Raw genomic sequence first — 19,360 nt, 5'->3', positions numbered from 1 at the left:
GCATTATAAGTTATATATTGCATTTTGGTGATTTTCGTAGTTTTGGAAGAAAGACAACACTTGATGCTCCATCCTACTTGCACATTCCCAACTTTTTCCCCTGTGTGACTTGTGCAGTTTCTAAACTTCCTTATTTCCTCTGTACTATTTAACAAATCCTAAACAACACTCCTCAATGAAATTGGGTGGTGGCTGTTGCAATGCAGTAAACACCAAGCAGTCCAAACAAAGTTCTCAGAGTTCACACCAAAATTACAGGTCCAAAATCACTCTTTATACCATTTAGTTGAAGATGTGGTTTAAAACAGGTCTTTTTGGACTTTGCATGACAGCAGGTTTAACAAATTCTATTTTAAAATGAAGGTCCGACATTCCTATTAAGCATATATATATATATATATATATATATATATATATATATATATATATATATATATATATATATATATATGATCCAATCTATTACAGAATTATGCAAAAATAAAGTAAACGAACCCTCCAAAACCATCCAAAATATTGTTTATATATATATATATATATATAATTATTTTTTTATATATACATCTTCAATTTTAACTCGTTTTTTGGTTCGGGCCTCCATGTTCTGTCTGTAATGTTGCTTAAAATTAATGTTAATTTTATTAACAATCTCCATTATCTCAGTGCAAATTAATCACATACAGTTGGTCCTTCCATAAATAAGAACAAAATGCATACTTCTCCAAACACATGCTTTTTGTCAACCTCCCTTTCTTCGGATCTGACTATTTGAAACATTCCGTTTTTTGTAGCTGTTCTCACATTTGCTAACAACACTGTGAAACAAATATTTGGTGCTCATAGTCAAAGATGATCATTTGATGTTGTTGTCACCTGTCTGCAGATAATAATAAAGGTCGAATAAATGCTGTAAAATACTGGCTTTTTGCTTTTTCAAGAGATCCTATTTTGGAGGACCATTACATTACATTCTAGTTTGGAGGACCATTCACAGCAAACATTAATGCACATATGCCTATACAATAAGCAAAAACAATAACATAAGATAAGTTTACATATATATTTAGGTCTCTGATCTGTAATATACATGTAACTTATGTAGGGTGGGGAGGCCTAGGGCTCCAATAGCAGGCCACTCAAGATCTACCTCTCCGACACCTGTAAACCTTATTTTCATGGAGCTGGCTTTGTGAACAGGGGCATTGTCATACTGGGACAGGTTTGGGTCTCCTAGTTCAAGTGAAGATACACAAATTAAAGCTATTGCATATAAAGACACCCTATACAACTGTGTTCTTCCAACTTAACTTCAATGATTTAAGATTGAACATGGGGCATTATTACATATTATAAGCTTTTAAACACATTAAATAATTGAATAAAATACATTAAAATATGAAAACACTAGTAATAATCTAATAGTACTGTCTCTACAATGGCTTTGATTTGACAGCCTCATAATTAAAGACAGTGCCTACTTTAAGGATGTAGGCACCTTAATCACTTTAATTAAAGTGAGCTACAAGCATAAATATTGACATAACATTTAAACTGAAGTCACTGATTTGGCTTAGGACAGAACTCTGTTTACTAAGATTTTCTAACCAATACACACAATTATACTGCCACTGTTAGGGAACTCCATTCTATCAGGATCTTAGAGTGTATTTCAGACCCCTCCTACTCATCTTGACTATGGTATGCTAATCTCCGTTTTTGTTCACATGAGTGCTATTTTTAAGATCCGCCGTTTTTAACTACTCTCGGCTTTACACCACGATGTTCATTAGTGTTATGATATTCTACACCAACAGCTGCTAGACCTGTCATTAATGTTACTAATGGGATAAAGGGCTTGCACTACAATAGTATGCACATCACAGTATTGTATACAAATCCATAAAGGGTAAAGTCATAGTTAAGGGATCAAGTCCTTTCAGACAACTCTTACATTATTATAATGCATGACTGAGAGTGAAGAATTTGATTCTTATGTGTTTTAGTATCAATAGATTGTGCCTGTTTGGTCTATTTAGAGTTTGTAAGCTGAAGTAAAGTGTTAAATGTATTTTGATAGTGAAGTGGTTATCAGGGTTGGAGTATGACACCCAACAACTCACAGTTAGATCAGACAAAACATGCTTCTTTTTTTTTATTGCTGTGGCTGGTAATCAAAGTATAGAACAACCCTGATGAAAGGAATACATGCTTGAATGAAAAAAACACATTAGATGTCACAGTAAAAAAATTATTTTAGATAAAAATAAATAATTAAACAATGATAATTAGTATTTATTCTTCTGAATCAGATCTATTAAGCTACCGAGCAACTCAAGAACTATGAGGATGGATTTGAACTGTGATTAATATAAACTAATAATAAACAATATTTTATTAATATTAATATATATCATGCAATGGCTTAGTACTATTTGAATGAAAAGTTCTGGGAGGTGGTAGCTCAGTGGTTAAGGCATTGGACTCTGGATCAGAGGGATGGATTCAAATCCCATCACCACCAAGCTGCCACTGCTGAGCCCTTGAGCAAAGCTCTCGACCCTCTAACTGCTCACTTGTAAGTTGGTCTGTTTAAGGGTGTCTGCTAAATGCCTTTTAAGCAGCCTTTACTAAACAGTACACCTAAAAAAAATATATGAATGAACATTGGGTGTTGCTCAGATGAGGATGGGTTCCCAAATCTGGTTCCTCGCAAGGTTTGTTCCGCATACTATCTCATGGAGTTTTCTTTTGCCACTGTTACCACTGGCAGAATCATTAGAGATAGACTTATAGGCACAAAACTTATAGGCACTAACATATAAATTCATGTTTTATAACCTCTTTATCTCTGTAAAGCTTCTTTTTGGCAACGCCCATTGTTAAAAGCTCTATACAGATAAACTAAATAAATTTAATAATTATTAAAAAAAAAAATATATATATATATATATATATATATATATATATATATATATATATATATTTTTTTTTAAACTCTCCCACTGTGGAGGGTTTAACTAAATCACATCTGAGTTTATGCCAAATCATGCTGATCTGTGATGGACTGACATCCTATCCAAAGTGTATTCCTGCATCCCTAACAGTGTACCTTTGGAAAGGATCAGCATGATTTGGCATGAACTCAGATGTAATTTGGTTAAACCTTCCACAGTTGAAGAGTTGTTGGGCAGAAGATGCTATTGTTCCTCTGTATGATGATAACTTTTTTCCCTTTAATGAGAGAGAAAAAGAGAACGGATGCTACAATTCAAACTTACTGTTTAGAATTATTAACCCTATTAAATCATCTGTGTTATAATAGTCATTAATGATAATTTGTTGTCCAAGATGGAGCCAGTACATGGAGAAAATGAGTTAATATTTGTAGATTACACTCAGACAGCATTTTAAAACTAATTAGCAAGTTTTATTAATTTACTGAAGTAGTGGTTAGAGGTTAATATTTACACAATGTATTTTTTCAAAGAGCCAAGTGTCTTTAAGTAGCAAGAGTCAAGTGTGTTTAAACATTAGTTTAACCAGTGTGTCTATATAGTGAGAATGTAGTGTGTTTCCTTAGACCATGTGTGTTGCAGCTGTCTATATTATTCCTGTCAACCTCACTCTCTTTACTAGGTAATGGTATCATGGGAAGTCCACTCTGGCTCTGGGTGGTCTATGAAAAGGCCACATTTAATGTGCTTGATGCTTCAGTCTTTGAGCTCAACTTAGTGGGAAAAAAGCGATAGATATAAAGGTTGTTCATGGGATGCAAATGAAATCCCAACATGTTTCTTACTGCCAGATTCAGTGAGCTTTAAACATACTATGAGACAAAAAAAAACCATTTTAAACTATATCAGTATAAAATTAACATTAGATGTATACATTTTGACTTTCAAAATTGCAAAGAAATTGCAAAGACTAAAATCTAATGCTAAAACAAGATAAACAATTATGTTCTGAATTTCTGAGCATGTACTCAAATAAAACTATTAAACTTAAATTAAACAAATTAAACCAAAGTCCTGGTGGTATGACAGGTACTGTTGCCAACTCACAGCTACATCATTGCCCTGGTTCCATCCTGGACTAATGTTATCATCTATACGAAGTTCCCCTTCAGGAACTCAAGCTGCGTCAACACCACTTTGGGCACTCTTTTGCGTGACTGAAGTGTGCAATCAGTCCAATGGAAAGCGCGGCATCATTGGCAGGGTGACGTTACGGCCAGGATGCTACAAAAAGCACATGGAGTGAAACCAGTGCTAACTTCTGTTTGTTCAGGAAGCCCTCTGTGTTGTTCTTATGGTAAATGCCAAATAAAATGCTCTGCGTGTCCGCAGAGACAACCCCTCACCCAGTCCTTTCAGGGATGCTATTAAAAGTAGTGGCCCATGCCATGGCCATGCGTGAGATAGATTAGCCCGCCGATCAGCAGAAGCTCGTCCCTCCAGTAAGCTTGACATGCACTTTCTTTATGCCACGGTCTGCCCCTTTTCTCTGACAAAATTTTCTTTGTCTTGGGTAAAAACTTAATTGGCCCACCCATTGAGTCCTAAGGTGTCATTATATGCTAATATAGTCAGATTTAAAAATGCGGTTAAGGTACAGTGCCCCTGGTTGTAGAGATGCTGGCTATCTCTCTCTCTCCAGGTGTACCTGTCATCCCTAAAAAACTCAGGCGCTGCCCACTAACTATGCCTCTTCGAACTACTTTGGTGCAGGTGGGCAAGGCTTATGCCTTAGCAGGTCAGGCCGCAGGCTGTCTGCACACCATGCTGTGCTGCAGACCTATCAGGCTGACCTGCTACGGGAGCTTAATGTGGAAGAGACATTGGGCGGTCAGAGGTTCTGTGGGCTCCGCTTAGCTCTCAGGGCAACTAAAGAGAACGCTACGGCCATTATCCAGTCCATGGCCGCTCTTGTGTCTACTAAAAGGCATCTGGTATCTTCCACTTTGCTTGTCCGCTGCTCGGTGGACCCCAACCGCAACCCTCCAAAAAGCAGAGAGTCACGAATCGCACTTCCCACTTGTAGGCATCCTGTGCGACACTCAAGGCCGTAGCCCCATAAGCTGAAGAGTCCGAGGACCAGGAAGGGGCATGGCACCCTTACTAAGCTGGTTTGCTAATTCTGCCACTTTCAGTGTTTCAAGGCTCGGCCAGCTACAGAAAACGCCCTCCTCGGTTTCGCCCTTGTGTATCATAGCGGATTTGGAGGGTTCGTCACCAGGGCGTAAGCTCCAGCTCTAGGAATATCAGAGGTCAGTCTTGACAGACTGATTCCCTTTAATAGACGATCCAGCAGCCTAGAGGTTCTGCCAGATGTGTCTCAATGGATCCTGTGCACTGTAGACAGAGGTTAGTCGATTCAGTTCAGGTCTTGTCCGCCCTGGCTTAGGCTCTGGTCATGGAAACAGAAATAGATACTTTCTTGACAAAGGAGGCCATCGAGGTGCGAGTCTCATCCTGGTGGTGCCCGAGTACGCTCTGGTCATGAAACACAGGACTGGAAGTTTCTGAGCTTTGCTTTCGGGGTTGAAGCTTACTTTTCGTTTGGTCTTGCCCTCTCACCCCCCCACACCTTCACAAAGTGTGTGGATGCAGCACTGCTCCCGCTGAAGGAGCTGGGGTTAAGGCTGAATGGCAAGAAGAGTGTGGTTTCTTCATCACAGAGAAACACATATTTAGGCATACTATGGGATTCAACCTTTATGTGGGCACAGTTGTCTTCTGTTTGTGTTGAATTCATCCTGGTGGCCATCAATAAAGTGAGGGAAGGCCAGTCATTCACTGTGAAGCAGTTGAATGTGCTTCCAATTGGCCTCCTGCACGAGACCCCTCCAGTGGTGGCTCAGAGACCAAGAGTTCTCCCAGAGGGGCAATCCACTCTGTTTGATTAAGGTCACGCTGTGAGCCCTACATGCCTTAGATATATAGAGAAATCCCAGGTTCCTGTTTCATTGCCCCATGCTTTAAGTTCCTGTCTATCGCATAACGTCATGAGTTGCCTCTCTGCCCAAGACCTCTGGGGAAGGCCCCATCAGAAGTGGCAATTCAATTGCCTAGAGATGCTAGCTGTGCTTTGAGCACTAAATCATTTCTTCCCAGACCTCAGATGCCAACATGTGTTGGTCTGTATGGACAACACTTTGGTGGGTTTGCACTACAACCACCACAGGGGGTTTGCAATCTTGCCTCCTGTAAAAGTTGGCAAGTCAGATCCTCCTGTGGACCCAGGGGAAGCTGTTCTCACAGAGGGAAGCCAACATCCTATGTTTTGAAGCAAATCTGGGAGAGATTTTACAGAACCCTCTGGTTCTCCCTAACACCCCAGCCCCTCTAGGGCTGGATGCCATGGTACAGGCATGTACGCCTTTCCCCCTGTCTCGTTGCTCCTTGAAGTTCTGTAGATAGTTTGCTACAACCGAGGCCATCTACTCTTGGTGGCCAGGCAGGCCATGGTTTGTGGACCTGGTAGTCCCCTTCTCTTAGGCAGGGGGCTTCAACCCTATGGAAGCTGTAATAAGAACCCATTGGTGACACGTTTTCTCCATGGTACCCGGAGGCTAATGCCTCCGGTAGGATCTAGTGTGCCTGCATGGGACTTGGCCATTATATTAGAGCCCCTCTCTCAAGAGAGTAGGAGATCTTCATGCCCTCTTTGTGGCCCCTTCTTCCCTGGAATTCACTCCAGGCATGGCTGGTGCTTTCCTTTACCCTAAATCAGGGTATGTTTCCTAGTTACCCTCAATCATTCCTCAACCTGTTATGCCAGTCATTCTTTCCTACTTTTTTTCAGGCCATAGACCAGGACTAAACTGACTGTGTCCAGTTCAAGCACTGTGTGCTTAGAGAATGTATAAAAGAAGTGAATAATAGAGTGCAGGCAGGGTGGAGAAGAGTGGCAGGAGTGATTTATGATAGAAGGGTATCTGCAAGAGTGAAAGAGAAAAGTTTATAGGACTGTGGTGTGACCTGCGATGTTGTATGGTTTAGAGACAGTGGCACTGAGTAAAAGACAGGAGGTGGAGCTGGAGTTAGTAGAGCTAAAGATGTTGAGGTTTTTGTTGGGAGTGACGAGGATGGACAGGATTAGAAATGAGTTTATTAGAGATACAGCACATGTAGGTTGGTTTGGAGACAAGGTGAGGGAGGCGAGATTTAAATAGTTTGGACATGTGCAGAGGAGGGACATGGGGTATATCAGTAGGAGAATGCTGAGGATGGAGCCACCAGGAAGGAGGTAAAGAGTAAGGCCAAGGAGGCAGTTTATGGATGTGTAGAAGACAGAGGGGTATGAAGACGGATGATCCGCTGTGGCAACCCCTGATAAGAGAAGCCGAAAGAAGAAGAAGTAGATCAGGTATATAAACAGTATCCAAAATTATTGCGGGCACATATTATCTGTGATATGAAATCTTTGGCTTATACCAAAAGGTGCCCAAACCTTTTCCTATAAGGGGCCAAAAATCAATCTTGATTGAGGGCCATGGAGGGATAGTAAATTTTGCATGAAAATAAATGTACTTAGATACTTTGAAAAAGCTTTTTGTTATTTAATGGCAACAAATATTGTATTTTTTCAAAACATCAGACGTTTGTCTTGTCATTTGCCACTGTCTCAATATTTAGCTGTTTTTTGAATGCCACAATGCATGCTGTACCGTCACCTTAAATTATTAATGTAAATAAAAGAGAAAGAAAAGTAGAATTTATTAAATGTTCTATATTTAATTTCAGTTGACATTTTTTACAGCTCCAAAATAATTCAAAAAACATTTTGTTTTTCTGTTTTCCACTTCTGATATATGGCATGGCAGACCAAATCAAAGTTCACTATGGGGATACATAAAAAAATTGCAAAGTATCTTGTTTAGTTCTATGATCTTGTTGTTCTTCTTTTTGCTGACCTAGTTTTTGTTTCCGTTCACACTATTGTCTAATCCCATTTATGCCTGTTTGCTGATCGACTGACCTCATTCTGTTTAACCACCATGAGGTTTTATTGTTTTCTGGATTTGTCTGTCCTATATTATTAAATACATTATACCTGCACTTGCATCTGCTTTCCCTTATCTTATGGGACACTTAAAAAGTACAAAAATAGTGTATGGTAAATATTATGCCATTTCAGAAGCCACAAATACAGCTATTGGTTTAAGAGACTGAAAATATGAAAAAAATAAATAAAAAGTGCTTGCATAAAGAAATTATTTTTGTGGATCGTTCTTATCATCAGAAAGAAAATAATTGTGTGCATGATAAATTCCTAAATTTACATCATTATAAAGATAAGCAATATTTAACTTCTTGCGATTTTATTTGCTTGAGAAAAGGACACGTTTATTTGCTTTTTAAAGGAATTTGGTGGCATGGATACAAACTAAATAAACGCACGTGGTAACAGACAGTAACACACTATGTTCACCATCACGTGGCTGTACTACATGCAGTCTAAAAGAGGAGCCTATTAGCAGGGTTGCACAGGGGGGCTTCTGATTTCTCCTTAACTCTACACACACATTGCTCAGCGACATTCCCAGCTGTTGGGGCTGTGCCCTTATTACCATGGAAAACGATGCTGTAAAGGCCAAGGTGGTCATTCTCATTACTTAAATGTGCCCTCCACTTGACATACTGGCATTATAGAGCTTGACCAGGATGGTTTTCACCTTTTTACGAAACAAGATTTAAAAAAGGTAGTGTGAAGGAATGTTTTTTATTCTGGTGCATAAAAAGATCAAAACTGTACCTGGGCCACAGTCCAAAATATATAGTTATATTTAAGGTTAAAAATTTAAGATTCCAAATCTCTAACCACTAGGTTAAGAGCCTGTATCAGGCCATGGAAGAGGTTGCCACCAGTTTGGAAGAATATTCTGGGGAAAAAAGAAGAAAATTATAATATAAATATTCATATCAGAGTGAGGGGTGAATAATTCATAAGTTCAGCCTGAATGTCTTCTTGTGTGGCCCAGGCATAAAACAAACATGTTCCCAAGTGTTGAAACAAGAAGCAGAAACAGTTTATATTGTACACTATTTGATATATACTCAACTCTCAACTGATTTAGATTTGCTCATGTTATGCTTACAGTACATTCACATTTGTTTGTATTCACATCTGCTCCCATAGCGCTCTGACTGACTGCTGCCTCTATCAGAAATTTCAAATTGGGGTGGGGGGAAGGGCGGGTGGGGGTTTGTTTGGTTAATTTAATTTAATTTAATTAATTGTACAGCAAACAATTTCACAAAGAAGATTTGCAGAAATAAATAAAAACACAATATCACTATAATTATCTTTATAAGTTATAAGTCCCAATAGGTTTATCCCTAATAAACCAGCCAGAGCTTTATATCATTTGTAATTCCATGACTAAAGTAAAGTGCAATATCAACTCCATATTTGGGTTCCTGTGACCAAATGTTTATGATTTCTGTCTCACACATTTTGAAATACAATATACTACACATGTTACCTATCTTGATTAGCCTGAATGTGGGTAAAACAAAAGAGATGGATGTTGACTTCAGCAGGATATGTAGTAATAACTTCTCACTGAACTTTAACAGATCCTCCATTAAGATTGTAGAAAACAACACATTCCTTTTTTTTCACCTGGCAGAGAACCTTACCTGGTTCCTCTACACCAGCTTCAAAGGAAACAACAAAGAAAGCCCAGCAACATTTCTACATTTTGAGAAAGTTTAGGAAGGTTCAGATTCCACCACACATTCACCTTCCACCTCACAACATTTACATAACAGAGGGACCACCGAAAGATACGTGAGCAGCTGCATAACTTCCTGGTTTAGAAATAGCACTGCTTTCTATTTGTCACGTACATTTCTTTTTGCAGCACAGTGTAATTCTTTTTTTTTTTTTTTGCATATTCCAGTGATGTTAGGAAGATCAGAACGCAGGCTCAGCTATGATACAGCAACAAGGTGGCATCCAGCAACCAGCCAAAAAAAAAATCTGCCACCCTTCTTTTCCCACTGATCATGTCACTCTGCCTTCCTTCCCAGCTGAGAACTTTGAACGGCTTTTCTTCCCAGTTAAGGATGCCACGCCTCATAGCTCTCTGTCCGAGGACAGGACTCCACCTTCCTGCTTGACTGAGGATGTTGCTCTGCCTCCTTGCTTTGCAGAGACTGTCACTCCTCCTTCTCACCTTGCTGAGATTGTTGCTCTTTCTTCTCACTTTGTGGAAATTGTTGTTTTCTCCTCTAGGGCAATTATCTTTTTTGCTTGTAAGCTTGTGGAGTCAGGGGTATCACCTCTGGCTGTCCAGGTCTTCCTGCATCTATTATTTACATAGGGTTTTCATGAATCAGTACTTTTACTTTTAATTATTAAGTACATTCAAAAGCAAGTACTTTTGTACCCAAGTAGAAATGTAAAGTGGCTTCAGGTATGCTTTGTCCAATATTAAATAGTTTAAAAGACAGTTATAGTCTAGATCAATTTGTCTGACTAAAAATCAAAAATCTCATTGTTTCCATAAGATGTTAAGTATCTGAATCTAATCTCGACAAAGTGAGGAAAAAGAGGGAAAAAAATCTGTAACACTGTATTCCGCTACTCTGACTGTCCCAATTGTCTACTAAAACAGAAAATAATGAAAGCGAACAGGATGGTGGTGTGACAAACAGATGTCTCAGTAAACCCCTTCTCACTCCTTCTTTCTGTCCTTCATTGCTCAGAATGAACAGCTCTATTCTTTGCAGAGGAACATCATTCAGAACAAGAATGAGCAAGAGCAGGCAGGCCCGGGTAATATTTCAGGACAGGAGACAAAGCGAAGAAGGCATAAAGAAAAAAAAAATAAATGTCAGTGCAGTACAGAGAGTCTCTGATCCCAATCAATATGTAGATATTTCCAAGTGTTTTGTCTTTTCAAGCGGGTTTTTCAAGCATAACTGTGGAATGTGATGGAGGGAGGGTGAAATGCTCCCATGCTCCACACAAAAATGACTTTTTTTCCACAAACAATCAGTCTCAGTGTTCAGGCGTATAGAGAACACGGACATTACACTGATCGGCATCTTAATTAGTCGCTTCACAGGGGAAAATCTCGCTTCTGGGAATTTACAGAGACTATTTATATGTCAGTCAATAGAAAGACTATTTTCCAGACAAGGTTTATTTCGGTCCAGATGAATAAGGCTCACTTGTGTTTAAACATATTATATTTCTGGAGTGCGAATGCTGTAAAATGTATATTCACAACCACAAAATGATAAACAAGCGCAACTGTCATGTTGCTATTCTTCTTATTCTTCTTCATATTTTTATTATTATTAGTACTATTTGTGCATATGCTTATCTTAAGCTTTCATAAGCACTCTTTCCGGGTCAAAAATTATGACAGGACCATCAAAGGACACACACTTAAACACACTTCAAGGAATGACATCAAAGAGTAATTCAGAATAGACAAAAACAATATAATGTCCAATTGGAGGTGGAGGAATGCATGGTTCATTCTGTTATTATTATTATTATTATTATTATTATTATTATTATTATTATTAGTTTTAGTAGTAGTAATAGTAGTAATATCAGCAATAAAAGCAACAGTAATAATATTATCATAGTAGCAGTAATAGTAATAGCAAAAGTAGTAATTGTGTACTTCTAATCGGTCTTTACAAGTGGATATCAGTAAAGAATCAGTTTGACCACATCTTTTTGTCATTTTCTTTTTTAAAAAGATGTTAGAAACAAGCCTCAAGGCAGTGGTTTAAGGTGAGTGTGTGATAAGTTTGAAATCAAAATAACAGATGCCAGTTTGAAACTTTCATTACTTGCTAGCAAAACATTAGTCATGTAGTGTTTGTGTAAAAGAAACACTTTTACTCACTAATCACTGTGTTGGAGAAAAGTGAATGAGGGTATAAGGGTGAATGAGTGCAGTAAAATAAGGTGTGTTTATATCTGCAATAAATGGACATTCGGTGCAACCCAGACAAAAATGGGTTCCCTCTCGATTCTGGTTCCTCTCAAGGTTTCTTTCTTATGCCATCTCGGGGAGTTTTTCCTTGCCACAGTTGCCACCAGCTTGCTCATCAGGGAGAAACTTACACTTATAAAAAAAAACATAAATTTTTATCACCACATTATCTGTGTAAAGCTGCTTTGAGACAATGTTCATTGTTAAAAGCGCAATACAAATAAAAATGAATTAAATTGTGTTTGTGCTTCTTAACTGTAGATAGGCCTCATTAATGTGTTTAAAAAGAATGTATGGAAATTTAGTCCAAGGTTTTTGCTGAGTATTCTCTTACAATGATCACACTTACACACTTTACAGTTTGACACACTATAGAGTTTTAATTATGGATGTAATCAGACTTAATTTGAATGCCATCATCTTATATATCTAATCACAATAAAAAGCATCTCTCTAGTTAAACTCCTGTCTCTATTTGGAGTAATGTTATTGAGCCACTTTGTTTGGAATTAGAATATAAGTGTAATACAATATCAGCACTGGTTCAGATATTGGTATATTCTTTGTGTATATGTTAAAATGTATTTTCAGGAAGGCAAAAATTATCCAAGCTAACTTATTGATAGTGATCATGTGCCCTTCTTTTTGATTCTGCCTAATTGTTCCTAATTCCTTCACCTAATTCATCAATTGGAAACCACTCACTGCTCAATTTAATGATTAAATTTAAATAAAACTAAATTGAATTAAATGTTATATATATATATATATATATATATATATATATATATATATATATATATATATATATATATATATATATATATATACGGTAAAACCCTGTTGTACGAGCAACTAATAGTACGAGCAAACAGAGATACAAGCGACCTTACTCACAAAATTTTACCCGATTTCACGAGCAAATTTCAAAGGCACGAGCAAACCCACGCTGCCGGTTCCCCGTTTTCGGCCGAGGGTTGCATCAGTCGCTTAGTTGATGATGTATCGCTCGGTCGCTCTCGTTGTTCAGTGCAGCAAAAGCTTAACTTTTTTAGTGTTATATTTTTATTTTACTAGAATCTTGAAAAATGTCTCCCAAGTAAATCAGTGATGGTGCTGTGAAAATGAAAGTAAATAGAACTACCATGGAAACCATAAAGGTTACTAGTGTGATGCGCATCTTACACTCGCAATCAACCACTACCACACGAGTAAGTGTTAAATTATGTTTACATTATGGTAATATGCGGTGTATTTGTTTGTTAAAATAGTCTACAAATACTTTTTAAGTGCAGAAATAAGCGATCCAATGAGGTCTCGGAACAGATTAAATCGCTTTTACATTCATTCTTATGGGGAAAATTTGTTCGAACGTACGAGCAAATGGACCTACGAGCAATTTTCAAGTTCAAATAATACTCATCCAACGGTGTTTTACTGTATATGCCATGCCATGCCATTTGTCATTCTTTTCATCTTATCCTTTTAAAAAAAATTTACTTTTTGAATTGTAGCTGACACAACAAAGTGCAGTTTTCTATGATTAAACAGAATCCGCTTTTCTACTATACATGGTAAAGATAATATCAGAATAGATGAATCATTACTCACAGCAAACTTGCTGGAAATGACTAACTCTACATTTCATTCATGAGAAAAAAAATGCAGAGAGAGACGGAGAGATCTGACATCTTTCCTTTTCCTCGCCCTGATACTTAGTCAGAGACATGCTGCATTGATTATAAAAATAACCACTGAGGTTAGGTTTCCCCTCGATGTACTGACTCACACATTCACATTCACTGGATACACACTTCCCATCTGTTAGCGACTGGACACATCTGGATCGAGTGGGTGTGTTCATGCAGTCACACCAACCAGCCTCTCTGCTCTACTTGACCGTGGCCATTATTCACCCACACATCCACACACCCACACTGACACACACACTTTCATTTCCTCTTAATTATCAGAACATGATGTTTCAGAGTCACAAGGACATTTTGCAATTAAATACATAATACGACATACTAAAATACAAACTCCAGAAAATGAAAATCATCAGGAGTCCACCAATAGAAGAACACATAGGCAGGGCTTCAGGCATTTATATTAATGTCCAAGAAATATATAAACAAATAATTGCAGATCTTGTATTACACTGATATCATTTACATTTACAACATTTGGCAGACCCCCTTTGCACCCTTAGCTTTAGGGCAGCTAATCGTACCAAAAAAAAAATTATCTTAAAACATATTTTCTTCTTCTTCTTCATTTTTAGCTGCATGATAATTAAACTTGTTGCTGTGCCTGCCCTGATTGTGACATCACTGACTAATGCATACATAAGCACTTCACGTATGCGAGCACTGAGCACTGGAACACTTATTTAAATCTACAATTTGGTTTCATGCCAACATGCAGCAGATCATTTCATTAGTCATGTACAGATTTTTTCATAATGGTCCATTTGACTAGGTCAGCTGTACTCATGCTCTCTTTAAAAAAAAAATGCAATAAATTAAACATAATATAACAAAACTTAAACATAAAACATATAAGAACAAGAAGCATAAAGAGAGCTAAAGAAAATTATGTCCTGGAGTATTTACACAATTAATATATTGCATTTATGCATTCACATTTGTACAGTATATTGAAGTAAATCTCAACTACAGCTAACTAGTGTGCATTATGTTAACTATGTCTGCACCACAAGTGTAGGGTTATTAAGTCACATTTCATGGTGCTCATGCAATACACACCTGTTTTTAGACGCAAGCATGTAACCAAATAACCACATCAGTTTTACTATATGCGAAACATGATATCATGACATTTTACAGTGTCTCATGGCTATGAATTCCAATCTGAGTGTCCCTGCTGGACAGTCTTCCAGTGTGTGTGTGTGTGTGTGTGTGTGTGTGTGTGTGTGTGTGTGTGTGTGTGTGTGTTTATGTGTATGAACCATTCTGCTGGAATGACTCACTCTTTCCATAGCTGATGATGTTCCAGAAGGAATTATTACACGGAGCATGCCACCGTGTGCTGCTGATCACATGTCTCAGGTGGCCTGCAGTGACACAGGCTGAACTGAAAGGGGCGCTGTCACAACCCTTGAGTGCTGGATAAGCGTGCAATACTCTAAAGTATGTACCTCTACGTATGGACTTCAAGCATAAGTATAACAAACGTTCTAACACAAGTAATATGGATAGGTTTTGCTGTAGTTCGACATCAAGCATCGGTAAACCTTAGGGGTGCAAAAACTTTCATTCTCTACTGAAACTGTGGAACCAAAGAGTGATATTTGCACATGTACCATTAATGCAAAATCCCCTCTGTAAGACATAACTTCCCAAGAAACATTTCTATTTGTAAGTGTAATGAAAGGTCTCACACTTTTATTCTGGTATTCTGGGTTAACCATGGCACAGGAAATCCTGTACGTGTAGTATCAAACTCTCTATAAACTGCAGGTTAAAAGGTGAAGCCCAGAGAGAAAGGGTGTGTTTGAGTTCTCCAGGAAATATCCAGGTAACAATACCATTAGTCCAAGAACAAGGCTATCTCAAATCGATTTAGTGCACAGAGAAGCCTCAGTGTAAGATGGTCTCTTATTATCAGTTATACATGAAAATTTAAGCCGTGTGCAATTTTTTTTGGACTATGTAAATGCAAAAGTAGAGGTGGAAATGGGACAGTACACAAAGTACAGTACAGTGTAATATGGTATAGTATAGAATACCATGGTGTTATAGAAGCTGTGTAGTATAGCATTGTATGGTTTAGTACAGTACAGTCAAACATACCATACAATAAAGTAGTATAGTATAGTACAATACAGTAATAGTACAGAAGATAACATAGTATTGTATAGTACGGTAAAACCTAGCATAGTATAGAACAACATAATAAAGAACAGTATAGTATATTGTAGCATACCAAAGTGTAGTAGAACGTAGCACAGTGTAGTATAACTAAGTGAAGGTTAGTACAGTACAATAGTGAAGTGCAGTTTAGCATAGTATTGTATAGTATAATATTATATAGTGCAGCATAGCATAGTACAAAATAGCATGATACAGTAAAGCATATAAATCTTAGCATAGTACAGTATAGTATATTATTGTGTAGCAAAACATAGCATGGCATATTTGTTAATTATGCATCCGTATAATGTTGCTTTATGGTGCAACGTTTACACATAGTATAGTATAGTATAGTATAGTATAGTATAGTATAGTATAGTATAGTATAGTATAGTATAATCTAGCAGAACGTGCCCAGTGGTTCAGGTTCTGGGTTTCTGACTGTAAGGTATTGCAAAACTGCCACTCTTGGGACCTTGAGCACGGCCTTTAACCCGCTGTGCTCAAGCGCCACTGTAACATAGCTGACCCTGCGCTCTGACCTCAGCTTCTTAAGATCACTGGGATATGCGAAGAAATAACAATTTCACTATAGGAAATTATTTAAAGTATTCTTTAAATAAAGTTATTGCTTAGCTAGTACCATATTCTCTATGCCAAACCCCCTACTACATTAATACATGATACTTGATCTGTTTTCTTAGCAACAGCAAATAAAATTCATTCATTAGAAAAGGCAGTGCAGTGGAGTGCAATTGAGGGGTGGGGTGAGCAGGCATGGGGCATGAAAGACACTTTTGTGCATATTTATGTTAAGAGTCTGTTTTGTCCTCTTTGCTTGTACTTAATATTTTATTCTCTAGCATAATATAGCATGATATAATGTAAAATTAAGCTCTAGGAAAATTTTAATGAGTGTAAATAAATGATTTCAATACAACATTTTGAGTGTGTCTATAAAGTACAAAGTTAACACGGATGTCTTGATGTTCTTTCTGTACCATGTGCATTGTTTAATCCTTCAAACATTGCATTTCTTTCCATTGTGGTTTTAATAGCATTGTTCATGTAAAGACTTTATGATCTGTTGCTATGTTTTAAAACAGAACTGAGCTCTCTCTTTATGCTCTCTGAGTTGCCAGCACACCTACATCAGAGAATACCAGCAGACAATGGCTGCCATCATTATGCAGCTCTAGTGCGTCTCTGTGTGTGTTGTTACGGGCAGTCAGTTCAGTAGTCTGCTGTATTGTGAGGAGGCGAGATGCCAGGCTTGGTGGCTGCTGCCCCCTTGCCCCCGCTCGGCCGTGCCTCGGCTGGAATGTGATGACTGGCGCAGTGAACAGAGCCATGCATTCATTCTGAGCAGGACTGGGTTTTGGCTCATAATTTACTGACACACACACACGCCTGCTAGACATGCGCTTTTTGGAGGGTCTATGGTGACCCTTCTCACTGCTGACATCTCTGAATTAATCTTCCATTGACTTAAGCGATCAGATTACGTTTTACTAAAACATGGTTGTGAAATGTATTGTACCCCATGCACATTTTTAACAAAAAAAAAAAAGGAATAGGAATTATACACATAGACACACACACACACACACACACACACACACACACACACACACACACACAGGTACATCTTCATAAATTAGAATAACATTAAAATGTTATTTTTATTTTTGTAATTTAATACAAAAAGTGAAACTCATTATATAGATTATTTACACAGATTCATCACACAAGTGTTTATTTCTTTTAATTTTGATGATTTTGGCTCACATTAAACAAAAAACCTCTAAAAATTTTAATACTTAATAAGACCAATTAAAAATAATAATTTTAGTGAATTGTTGGCATTCTGGAAAGTATGTTCAGTTACTGTATATGTACTCAATACTTGGTAGGGGCTCCTTTTGCTTTAATTACAGCCTCATTTGGGCGTGGCATGGAGGTGATCAGTCCGTGGCACTGCTGAGGTGGTATGGAAGCCCAGGTTTATTTGACAGAGACCTTCAGCTAATTTGCATTTTTTGGTCTCTTGTTTCTCATTTGCCTCCTGACAATACACCATAGATTCTCTATAGTGTTCAGTTATGTTGAGTTTGCTGGCCAGTCAAGCACACCAACACCATGGTAATTTAACCGACTTTTTGTGCTTTTGGCAGTGTGGGCTGCATCTCTATAAATCTGGTCAACAGAAGGAAACATGAAGTGCTCTAAAACTTCCTGGTAGACGGCTGTGCTGACCTTGGACTAAATAAAACACAGTGGGCCAACACCATCAGATGACACGACTCCCCAAACCACCACTGACTGTGCAAACTTTACACTAGTTGTACCTCACCTCTCTTCTTTCAGACTCTGGGACCTTGATTTCCAAATAAAATGCAACATTTTCTTTCCTTTCATCCAAAAAGACAACTTTGGCCCACTGAGCAACAGTCCAGTCTTTTTGTCCTGTGACACCTCTGACATTGTCTCTGGTTTAGGAGTAGATTGACACAAGGAATCCGTCAATTGTAGCTCATGGATACGTATGTGCATGGAGGCTCTTGAAGCACTGACTCCAGCTGTAGTCCACTCTTTGTGAATCTCCCCAAATTCTTAAATGGGCTTCATTTCACCTTTTTCTATCACATTTTTTCCTTCCAGTCAACTTTTCATTAATGTGATTGGATACAGCACTCTCTGAACAACCAGCTTCTTTAACGATGACCTTTTGTGTCTTACCCTCCATGTGTCAATGATCGTCTTCTGGACAACTGTCAAGTCAGCAGTCTTTTCCATGATTGTGGAGCCTGAACCAGACTGAGACACCATTTAAAGGCTCAGGAAACCTTTGCAGGTGTTTGGATTTAATTGGCTGATTAGAGTGCGACACCACGAGTCTCCATTATTGAACTTTTTCACAATAAATACATTTTCTGAAATACTGCATTTTAATTTTCAATTAGCTTTAAGCCAAAATCATCAAAATTAAAATAAATAAACTCACTTATGTGATAGGTTACTAAATCGAATTGGAATTAAAATGTGTTTTTTGACCCAAAATATAATCATTGAGTCTGATTTATTTGACACACCACTGAATGATTCACCTTTTATTTTTTGGTAGTATTTGACAACAATAGAACACTGGCCAATGTATATGGTTAAAGATAAAATGGAAAAAGTGATCATCAGGAGCGAAAGTGATGTTCCATTGTTCCTGAGTCCATCATTACTAATCACTTTACACCAATAACACATCCTCCCTCATGTACACAGGATGTTATCAAGCAGCTTTTTCTTCATGTATAAGAGGTGGGTTAGAGTGTCTAGTGATTTCTGGAAGCACAATCAGAAGACAAACTTGGTTCACACTTCCAAAAAAAAAAAAACAACCTAAACACCAACTCATGAAGGCGAATATTTACTTTTTGTACCATTTTTTATCTAAAAGGTGAAAATAGACAATCCAGTGCACTCATTAAACATTACAATGCACTGCAGGAGGTTCATGTTTTAATAA

Source organism: Silurus aristotelis (genome assembly GCF_946808225.1).
Source record: "Silurus aristotelis genome assembly, chromosome: 12".
In the NCBI taxonomy this organism is placed as follows: Eukaryota; Metazoa; Chordata; class Actinopteri; order Siluriformes; family Siluridae; genus Silurus; species Silurus aristotelis.
This window is presented reverse-complemented; position numbering follows the sequence as displayed.